This window comes from Hyperoodon ampullatus (assembly GCF_949752795.1).
Source record: "Hyperoodon ampullatus genome assembly, chromosome: 9".
Classification (NCBI taxonomy): Eukaryota; Metazoa; Chordata; class Mammalia; order Artiodactyla; family Ziphiidae; genus Hyperoodon; species Hyperoodon ampullatus.
In genome coordinates, this window is record NC_136922.1 from 32,862,621 (window position 1) to 32,874,575 (window position 11,955).

At 40.3% G+C, this 11,955-nt stretch overlaps 1 long non-coding RNA gene across 2 annotated transcripts in view; it reads right to left on the reverse strand.

Annotated features, from left to right (window-relative positions):
- The window catches only part of LOC307057710, a 24,655-nt gene extending 14,342 nt beyond the window's left edge, over positions 1-10,313 (reverse strand). The window contains exons 1-3 of one of the 2 annotated variants that reach the window (XR_013811069.1): positions 10,286-10,313; positions 2,079-2,159; positions 199-320 (exon numbers count right to left, since the gene is read on the reverse strand). This is a non-coding gene — a long non-coding RNA (uncharacterized lncRNA). Of the gene's footprint in view, positions 1-198; positions 321-2,078; positions 2,333-10,285 lie in introns of those variants that run through there. The other variant, XR_013811070.1, reaches the window with a different exon arrangement.
- Positions 10,314-11,955: the final 1,642 nt, after the last annotated feature.

An 11,955-nucleotide genomic window follows, 5' to 3' on the forward strand; every position in this document is an offset into this window, starting at 1 on the left:
GCCATTCCAATACTCGCTCATTTAGGAAGCTTCTGGGTGATTCTGAGTTAAGACCGTGGACCACCTGACCATGGGCTCACTCCAACACCTTCGCCATAAAGTCAATCCCCTGGTGTAACATGAAATTATGTATGATGCCATGCCAATAAATCAAATCCTCAAAAAGTGATGGCGTGAGCAAGAAAGACAATCTCCTACCTGGAATATGTCTGTTACTGTGCCTAGTGTGATCAACTTGTCATCAAGTGCCAGGTTGGTCTCCTGGAGGGATTGTGCCATATCAGGAGCTCAGGGTTGGTCGCTGTTTCTGGCAAGTTGAACTTCAGGCAAAAGCAGAAACACTAGATCAACTTAAGTGAATAGGAGCCCATACCACTGAGCCCATACATGGCTTTCATCCCTGCCACCGTAGCCCTTTTGCTTATGTATCCATCGTGCCAGCATTAGGGTGGTATTAACGTATGATATGAAGATGCTCACACTTCATGCCCACTCCCATATGCCACGTGCCTCTACCCCTTACATGCAATCTTCCAATCTGTCTCTCCACAAATCACTTAACAGCCAGTCATTTCTCACTGCCCAAGAGTTCACATATATTCTGAACTCAGGCCACTTCTCTTTCCACACAAAGGGGGTGACTTCAAGCTTCACCTCTTGAAGCTCTGCCCATTGGGAAGATTTTCCCTTGTGACTGGCTTTCAGTACCACCCCTGAGTGGAGCTGTACAGAGGATGCTATCTATTTTCAGCTTGCAGCCACAGAAGCAACTAGTCCATGAACCAAGTTTGGGTTTTTCCTCCTTTTTACATCTGGTCTTAAAAGATGGCCCATACACCTGTAGGTGTGACCCGAGAGACAGGAACTGATACAACACTGATGGTCGACATGGGGGTCTGGACTACCTGCTCGTGCAATTTCCATGAACCCTCGGGTCCTGCTCTTGCTCAACCCTGTATGTACCAGTTCCATCTTACCATGGATTATTGCTGCACCTGCTGCAAGTTATGACTGGATGGTTCTGATAGAACCCCAGCTCAAGATTGCCAGTTGTAACCACATGATGATTTTGCCCCGTGGTCAGGTAATTCATCTCTCATACATCATCATCTCGTATAACAAACTATCTTCATTTTTCATAACGTATATAATTCTCCACTGAAGATGGCATGGCATTATTCTAAAACCCCCAGGGCCTCGGTTGTGATTCCCTATTGGCGGTTGCCATAAACTCCAGCTTTCCTACCACTGATGTCTCTAGAAGCTTTGAACCTGCCTGGTTACATGACTGCAGAGCCCTTTTCTGCTCATAGCTGGCAGCCTTTCATGCCACTGGGTGGAAGCAGTATTCCCAGTTGGAATATACTGCCTCCAAGATCTGAAGAGGCCCACTAGGCATTATGCTTCCTTTTTCATGTTTAGGAAGTTCAGGGTGCAATAATTTGTCCTTTACTTTGGATGGCATGTCCTGGAATGCCCCTGACCAATGGAACTCTAAAAATACTAGTGATGTGACAAGGTCCCTGAATCTTCTTACGGTATCTCTCTCACCCTCTAGGGAGGGTGTCTTATCAAAGTTTCCAATATGTTAGCTCATATCGTCCAATAAATACGTTATCGTTGATATAATGTATTAATGTGATGTTCTCTGTGGCATCCTCTTCAACTTACTGGATGACAAAGGACAAGAAAGTTTAAGTAGCCCTGAGGTAAAACTACAGAGGTATACTGTCATCTTTTCCCTGTGAATACACACTGTTTCTGATCTTTCATTTTCCTAACAGGGATGGAAATTATGCATCTACCCAATCAATGTCTGCCTACCAGGTACTTGGGAGTATATTCATGTGCAATGGAAAGGACACCACATCTGGCACTTCAACTGCAGTTGAGCCTATGACTTAACGCAGTTTGTGGCAGTCTGCTGTCATTCTTTACAACCCAGATGATGGGCATCAACCATCTTTTAGATACTTAACAGGCTCACTAATTTCCTCCACCACCACCCCAGGTTAAGATAGTGTTTTTGATTTATTATTTGGCTGAGGGATAGAGGCAGTTTCAGAGATTACACTTACTTGGTGTTTTTTCTTTTCCTTTTCTTCTCTTCTCTCTTCCTTCTTTCTTTTTTTGTCTCTCCCACTATAATGATTCTTGTCCTGTAGATCAGGAACACAACGCGAGGGATTTTATGAAGTACTAAGTATTCACTCTAGTAAAATATTCAGAGGCTAAACAAATGACATTGTTGACCCACCATGAGCCAAACCTTGGCCAGGACTCCATTTATTACCTGGCTGCCATATGCACCCATTATATGAGGTGCTTTGGATCCCAGGTATCACTGTGAATTCAGACCCTGCATCCAACAAATATTGGGTTATTCTTACCTTTTTCCCCAGTGCAATTACTCAAATACCTGGAGGTAAGTCCCTTTGGGGAAGGACCAGGGGAATCATTACCACATGTATTTGACATGTGTTGCAGTGTCCTTCTCCTGGGGACATAACTTTTCCTCAGTCAATGGTTTCTGGGTTGAAAAACTGACTCAAGTTTGGAAACAGAACAAGAGAGCGTGACTTTATCGGAGCAACTCCTCTCAGCCTCCTGAGGTGGATTTATTTTAATGATACATATTGAGTAAATTCCTTTGTTATTGTCCATCCATTTCACTCCTAAAGGAACTGTGTTTTATTAACCAACTCCACAACTCTCTGAGGATCAGACCTCCTCTGGCTGCCTCTTTAACCTTGCCAATTATTATTATGGTTATGTGCACATGGCATCTGTATATGTGATGGGTTTCATTCAAATATATATAATTATATATAGATATATAGAACAGGCAAGATGTGGCCAGAAGCACACAACTGCAACAGCAAAGGAGATTAATATGATACACCACATAACAAAATGAAGGTTAAACATTGTATGATCATCTCAACAGATGCAGAAAAGGCACTTGACAAAATCTGAAATCCATTCATGATAAAAACTGTCAGCAAACTAGGCACAGAGAGAATGTTTCTCAACATAAGAAAGGTCATATATGGTAAGCCCACAGCTAACATCATACTCAGTGGTGAGAAAGTTTTTCCTCTAAGATCAAGAGCAAAACAAACATGCCCACTCTTGCCATTTTTATTAAACATAGTACTAGAAGTACTAGCCAGAGCAATTAGGCAACAAAAAGACATAATAAGGATCCAAATCAGAAAGGAAGAAGTAAAACTGTCTCTGTTTGCAGATGATGTGATATTATATATAGAAAACCCTAAAAACTCACCCCCCAAACTGTTAGAACTAATAAATGAATTCAGCAAAGTTGAAACATGTCTTTGAGAGCTCCAAGCAAAGTCCTGAGCTAGCCTACTTAGCTGAGGGTTCTAAAGAATGCATCAAGAGTTCTGTAAAAAAGCCTTCCCTGTCTCTAGTCTACCAGGGACATTGTAATAATCAAGGAACTACAGGAATTTCTCCAAGTCCTTCCAAGTTAGGGAAACCCCAGCCATTTTCCACCACGGGGGCTGTAGAGTAGACAGCAGTGCCTCAGATAGGTCACCCTGCGTGTCTTATCAAAAAGATCCTGGCTTGACAACTAGCATTTCAGGGGTTCTTTCCAAGTTCTATCTCCATTCAACTCTGAACCCACTAGCTATATCTGGCCAGGCAGACAGTAACAAAGGAGTAAGATAATGATTCTGGGAGATGTAACCCAACGAACAGAGAATGTTTCTGTTATGGTGGAGAGATATCTCACTGGCCTTTACCAGGGCCTAGGACAAATATTCTATGCCGATTCCCAGCAAACAACTTTCTGGTTCAAAATTTAGCATCTCAGGCATCTTAATACCAAAAAAGTAGGACCTAGGAGACTCTTAGCACCATGAGAAAGGAACAAAGTTCACTCTAAATGAACAAAGTAGCATTTTTGTTTAAATACTAGTCTCAAGTAATACTTGTACTTAGTACTTATACAGAGCTTCCTGTGTACCAGGCACTATTCTCAGAGCTTTGTATCTATTAACTTCTTTTATCCTCATAACAATCCTATGATGAAGTAGGTTCTGTCATTATTGTTCTCATTTTCCAAATGAAGATACTAAGGCATAAAAATGTTTGGTAGGGCTTCCCTGGTGGCGCAGTGGTTGAGAGTCCGCCTGCCGATGCAGGGGACGCAGGTTCGTCCCCCCGTCCGGGAAGATCCCACATGCCGCCGAGCGGCTGGGCCCGTGAGCCATGGCTGCTGAGCCTGCGCATCCGGAGCCTGTGCTCCGCAATGGGAGAGGCCACAGCAGTGAGAGGCCCGCGTACCGCAAAAAAAAAAAAAAAATGTTTGGTAACATACCCAAGGTCACATCCGCTGGTAAGAAGGGGCAGAGCTGCGATTTAAACCCAGACAGTCTGGCACAAGAATTTGTTTTCTTAGCCATTCTGATATTCAGTGTGGAATCTACCCCTGGGAGACCTGCCAAGTTAAGGCCCAAGCCTAGGACGTGAAGTTCTAACCCGAACTATGCTAATCCGAACAAGCCCTGCCAGCACTCCAGCCCTTGATAATAACTCAATCAGATGATTCCTCATTGCCTAAGCCAGATCTTTGTTTGAATATGGAAATACAGAATGTGTGGTAGATGATGAATAAATCAAAGGCTTATAGAAAAGTTCTCACTAATGCTCAAACCATTTCAGAGTTCAATGTCTTGGCATATACTGGCAATATTCTCCACTCTTCACCATGCAAACTCCTCCTTACCTTTCAAATTCAGAACAAGTATCCTGTTCTCTGGAAGGCCTTCCTCATTCCCAACTCCAAAGGCAACCCTTCCTCTGCACCCTTTCTTTATTGTAGCATTTAGCACTTTATATTCTATCCACTGCTATTCTCATCGCTCTAGATGGCAAACTTTTTGAAAACAGAACTCTTTGGAAAGCCTCTGTTCCCTCATTGGAATACTGAGAGTAATAAAATTACCTCTTTTGCGAGGATTAACTAAAATAATCTCTGTAAACTTACTTGACATTTAATTAGCACTCAGTGAAGGACAGCCACTCTGAAAGTATAGTTTTGTAACCTTGGGTATTTGGTACAGTGTTGACATACAATATACAGTTAGTAAATGTTTGTTAAACAAGTACAAAATAATATTCCAAAATATCCCTGAGGAAAAAACAAAAACAAAAAAATCACTGAGGATGTACTTCAAACGTCTTAGTTAAAGGTCTTTAATATAATGCTAGCCCTGATTCGTCAGTTTTGCCTATTGAAATTTCACAACTCAAGTTGTCACATACCATGTTGGTGTCATTTCATTTTTCCTGTTACAGTTGAAGGGATGCTGTGACCAAGACTGTTTAAAATTAAAATAGAATTTGCAAGTATATTCAGATACCCTTGCTTTTAAATTATTTCATTGGTACATTTAGTCATCTTACATTTTAAAATGAAGACAATAAATTAAAAACATTCCTTTCTCATTTTTCCTTTTTTTTGGTTCCTTTCCCTCCTTCATAGTTTTAATTTTAAATAAAAAACAATGGCTGCCTTCAAAAATTATTTTATAAACAGAGCAAGTTTTGTTATAATTACTAACACAAGAAAAATTTCAGTGTATCCAAAAAAATTTCTAAGCTCCTTGACATAGCCCACTTTACTGGGTTACCATGAATACAATAAAAATGCCAGACTAATAAAAGAATTTGGAAAATTCCTTGGAAAAACTGGTTATTATCTACTGGATAAAAAACATTTCTGACCCTTAAGTAAGTCTTGGTCTGTATTTTGTTTACTTTCTTGAATATCTCCTAAGTATCTCTAAACTCTCCATCTTACTAATTATACAAATATATAAAAATTATTTAGTATAAGGTTATTTTACCTTAATTCCTTTGAAGGGAATAAAATAGCTATCTTATATCATTTTATAAAGCATCTGTTTCCTCATGCAGGGAATTTCATGTAGTTATAATTAAAGTTTATTTTACTCTAATAATTTTTACCCTTTATATATTTAGGAAACCTGAACCTTATTGCAGAAGAAGTCAGTACTGAACTTAACATAATTACATGCACAATCTATAGACATCCATTCCACAAATTGTTACCAAAAGCCCTACGCTGTATAAGCATTATGCTAGGTGTTCAGGATACAGGAATACAAATTAACAAAACACAAGTCAGTAGTGACAAGTATTACAAAGAAAAAGAAAGCAGATTAAGGGGAATAGAGAGTGAAGGGGATGAGGTGTTATACAGATCAGGTAAGTATCTCTGAAGGAAACAAGAGAGTGAGTCACAGGACACTGAGAAAGGGACCTCCAGGCAGACAGGTTAGCAAGTGCAAAGGTCCCGAGACAGAAACGTATTCTGCTTGTTCTAAGCAGAGAGATCGGTGTGGTTGGAGTGGTGTGGGCTAAGGAGAGGAAAAGGCACCTCCCTGGAGGCCCAGTGGTTAGGACTCTGCGCTTCCACTGCCAAGGGCCCAGGTTCAATCCCTGGTCGGGGAACTAAAATCCCACAAGTCGCGTGGCCAAAAAAAATAAGGAGAGAAAAAAACGTAGGAGATGAGGTCAGAGAGAAAGCATGGCCACAGATCCAATGGAAAGATGATGTGAGCCACACACAAAGATCTTCTAGCAGCCATATTTTTAAAAATACAAAGAAACAATTTTTTTTTGCCATGCTACTCAGCTTGTGGGATCTTCCTCGACCAGGGATTGAACCCGGGGCCACAGCAGTGAAAGCACCCAGTCCAAACCACTAGACCACCAGGGAAGTCCGAAATGAAATTAATTTTAATACTGTATTTTATTTGAAGCACCATATCCAAAATATGATTTCAATACATAATCAATATAACAAAATATTTATGAGGTATTTTACGTTTTTTCTTTCTTAAGAAGCCTTTAAAATCCAGTGTGTATTTTATACTCACAGCACATCTACATTCAGACTAGCACATTTCAAGTGCTCAGTAACCACATGTGGCTAGTGGCTACCATATTGGTGCAGTTATAGACAATTGTAAAGCCTTTGAAGAGTTTGGATTTTGTTTTATGTATCAAATATATATGAAAATAAAAGAACAATATAATGAATTTAAAGTTGCCATCACTCAGTTTCAATGATTAGCAATACATGGCCATCTATACCTCTATCCACCTTCCCCAAACCTAGATTATTTCGAAGGACTGTACTGGAGAGTTTTGAACAAAGGAATGACTTTTAACAGCTTACTCTGACTGCCAAGTAGAGAATATCTTGTAAAGAAGCATGGATGGAAACAGGAAGACCTGTTATGAGGCCATTACAATAATCCAGGTGAATTTACAGCAGCTTAGTTGGGGGTGATGGCAGTGGACTTGGTGAGAAATGGAGGATTGATTGGATTCTTAATATATTTCAAAGGCTGACAGGATATATTGGTGAATTGGGTACAGGATATGAGAGAAAAGAATCAGAGATGACTTCAAGGTATTAGGCCTGAGCAAGGTGATAGAGTTGCCATTTACTGAAACAGGGGAGACTGCCAGAGGAACAGCTGGATGGAAATTGAGGGTTCATCTTTGGATATGCTAAGTCTAGACATCCTATTAGACATTCAAGTGCAAATAGTGAATAAAAAGTTGTATATCTAGATCTGCAATTCAAGGAAGAAGCCCAGGCAGAGATATAAATTTGTGAGCAATCAGAAAATAGGTGGTATTTAAAACCATGGGACAGGGCTTCCCTGGTGGTGCAGTGGTTGAGAGTCCGCCTGCCGATGCAGGGGACACGGGTTCGTGCCCCGGTCCGGAAGGATCCCACATGCCACGGAGCGGCTGGGCCCGTGAGGCATGGCCACTGAGCCTGCGCGTCCAGAGCCTGTGCTCCGCAACGGGAGAGACCACAGCAGTGAGAGGCCCGCGTACCACAAAAAAACACAAAAAAACAAAAACCATGGGACAAGATGCATTCACTAGGAAATGAATATAAATGGAGGAGAGGTCCTGGTACACTCCAGAGTTAAGAGCAGGAAGAGGAGGAAGAACCAGGAAAGGAGACTTAATCAAAGCCCCAAGTGAGACAGAAAAAAAATAAAAATAAAATGCAAGAAAAAGTAGTGTCCCAGAAGAAAAGTAAAGGAAGTATTTCAGTATAGCAATATATATTATTATATACAAATATAGTAATATTCAGTATAGCACAGGGAACGATACTCAATATCCTGTAATAACCTATAATGGAAAAGAATCTTAAAAAGAATATATATATGTACATATATGTATAACTGAATCACTTTGCTGTACACCTGAAACTAACACAACATTGTAAATCCAACTATACTTCAATAAAAAAAAATTTTAAAGAACTGTTTCAAGAAGGAGGTAGTAAACAAAACACAAAACTAAATTTAAGAAAATAAAAACCAATGCCTAGAAGTTGAAAACTAACTGAAACAAATGAACCTAATGGTATATCAGTTTGGTAACAAAATCACACAGAGAAAAGAATTATTCCAATTGATCTTAGAACAAAATATTTTGACTATACAGTTTTTAGTGCAATACATTCCTAGGACAAAAATATTAAAACGGCAAACAAATCTTAAAATACCTAATGTCACTTAGTATTCTTATTGTTAATAGTAACAATTGTATTATTATTAACATGAATATATTTTAACATAATACAAGTAAGAAACTGTGTTAAAGCTGCTAAGGACTCATGTTCAGCATCAAAATGTCAGTTAAAAAACCTTGTGGGCTTCCCTGGTGGCGCAGTGGTTGAGAGTCCACCTGCCAATGCAGGGGACATGGGTTCGTGCCCCGGTCCGGGAAGATCCCACATGCCGCGGAGCGGCTGTGCCCGTGAGCCATGGCCACTGGGCCTGCGCGTCCGGAGCCTGTGCTCCGCAACGAGAGAGGCCACAGCAGTGAGAGGCCCACGTACCACAAAAAACAAAACAAAACAAACAAACAAACAAAAAACTTGTAATTTTAAATTGTGGTTGTAAATATCAGTATAAACTTGTAACTTTATTTTTTAAAAGGTACTTATTTTCTAACTGTCCACTGAAAGGCCAAGAAGCAATGATAATCAAGTAGCAACAAGAATTCCATACTCTGGTCTCAAAACACCTTCACACACTAAAAGGACTCAGGGTTTTTTTTCAACAGTCAATTCCAGGAAATGTACCAGTTGAGCTTGGGATATCACATTATGATAGAAAGCAAGGAAGCTATCAAAAGCTAATATTGCCATATTAAATAAATACGGAAAACATCAAAATGTTTCCCCTTGTGCCCAAAATAGAATAATGTGAGTATCAAACAACTGCAACTGATAGAAATACATTGAATGTGTAAAGCCATGAGTTCGTAGCGACATGCAAAAAAGGAAAAAGACAGAGAGAGAAATTCTTTGGACATGATGGAGGTTGCTAGGTAACCAACACATTACTCTGAAATTGGATAATTTAAAGGAAATAATTAAAGATCTTTCCTGTCTTTTCGGTATAAACAGTATTTCAGGGTAACCAAATAAGCCTAAAGGATGCAGGAAAGTTTTTCTATACAGAAGACTTCTAGCTAATAAATGTAGAAGTAATGATCAAATTAGAAAATCACCATCTTGCAACCCCTATTTCAAAATGAATCAGACAATAGTCATCAATAGATATTAAAATCATTAGTTAAAAGACTATTGGGAAATTTCACAATGAAGGAACTAGGCTGTCACCACCTGAATTAAGCATTACTGAAAACGTGAGACAATCTGACACTATGTGGTTCTCCAGGTGATGAAACAATATGAAGTCTGTAACATCACCTACAGCTAGTCTCATCAAAACTTGAAACAGAATTTAATCAAGTCTTTAGATCTCACTTCTAGACAGCAGGACTACTGACCCACTTTCTTCAAGAAGTAAATGGAATAAGGGAGGGGAAAAGGAGCACTCCTCCAGATGAAAAGAGATCCTAGAGACCCTAAGAACCAAATTCAAGATGTGGACCTTGTTTGGACTCTGATCTGAAAAAAATAATTGTAAAAAGGCATTTTTTGTGATAATTGGAGAAATGTTAATAGTTTGTATTAAAAACTTCAGAAATGTTTTATTTCCTTTGTCAGATGTGAAAATGGATTTGCGGTTACCTAAGGAAAAAAATGTTGTCTTTCAAATCATAATGAAGCAGCTGGGTAAAATAGCATGCCATCTAAGATTTGCTTTTAAATACTTCAGCAAAAACAAAAACAAAACACACACACAAAAACAGAAACAGCTCCAGTTATCAAGATACTCACCCCAGCATAAGAGCTGCGAGTTCTTCAACAGCCATAGAATACCGTCCCTGCTTCAGCAACTCAGATACTCACCACGACTCAAGAGTTGTCGAGCAGAAGCATGGAGGTCAGAACTGAACTGGGCAAACTCAGCAACCTCACCATAGGAGCCAATTTCAACTTCATGGTGCCTGCACCTGCTTCACAGACCTGGTGTGGGCAGCAGGCCTGACACAGGACACAGAAAAACCAATGTAAATGGTAGGGCAGATACCTTTGTAGAACAATTCTGTTTCCAAGAAGATCTGTCCATCACTGATAGGAACGATATTCGTTGGAATGTAAGCAGACACATCACCAGCTTGTGTTTCTGGTAAAGTCAAGGAGCCACCACCAAAAGAATCGTTCATTATGTCTGCTCTCTCCTGTACATGGGAGTGTAAGTAGGACACATCGTCAGGCTGGGCCTCATGAGTAGCTGAGTGTCTGCAGATCAGCAGAGGCACCAGCCTGTTTGGATAATTCATCATAGATGATCAAAGCATGTTTGCCATTATCCCTAAAATACTCTTCCACAGCACAGCAAGAATAAGGAGTCAGGTACTGATGGAGGGCAGTGTCAGCAGCAGTGGCTGAGACCACACTGGTGTTCTTCATGGCATCCACATCGGTAAGTGTTTTCACCAACTGGGCAACAGTGGATCTCTTCTGACCAATAGCAGTGTAGATATAGTATAGCTTCTTCTTTCCATCAGATCCATCACCGAAATGTTTCTGGTTAATAATTATGTCAATCATTGATGTTTTTGCCAGTCTGTCAGTCACCAATCGTCAGCCTGTACTGACCACAACCAATCAGCACCAAGCTATCCACAGCATTGATGCCAGTCTGCACTGGTTTCTGCACAGAGATTGGAGAAGTCATGCCAGGGGCTTTCAGGCCAACTCACAAATGGGTCTTGGAACCAACTGGATCCTTGCCATCAGTGACATTACCAAGGGCATCTACTATACAACCCAGTAGCTTCTCACCAACTAGAACATTCACAATGGCTCCCGTCCTCTTCATGGTATCTCCTTCCTTAGTTTATCATGTCCAAACACAACAAAACCAACATTGTCAGTTCCCAAGTTGAAACATACCCTTTAAGCCTGAAGAAAACACTACCATTTCGTCTGCTTGAACATTCCTCAGCCCATGTATTCAAGCAATACTATCACCAATACTTGAGACACACCCCATTTCTTCACAGTCAACAGAGGTTTTGGCTCCAAGATTACGCTCTTCAAGAACAGAGGATACCTCAGCAGTGCCAGTCTTCTGAAGACAAGTGTTAAGAGGCATGGAGGTTCCCTGTGGCAATGAAGGATGATCCCAGAGCATTCTGAAGACCAGTCTGGCCTGCCAAGGGAGGGTGCAAGCCACAGCCCAAGGCCACGTGTCCAGACAGCATCTTTGCAGCTCTCCTTGGGTGGTTCCTCTGCAGCTGCAACCTCTGGACCAACTTCCAGGCAAATATTAACCAAAAGAAATTACACCACTATTTTGAGATACTATGTAAGAGGATTATGAGATCATTAGTATCAGACAAAATGTTTTTAAGAAAAAATCCTTATTATGCATAAAGTCACATGTAAAGATAAAATAATACAAGAATAACTCACTAGATACATAATATATATGCTTGTAT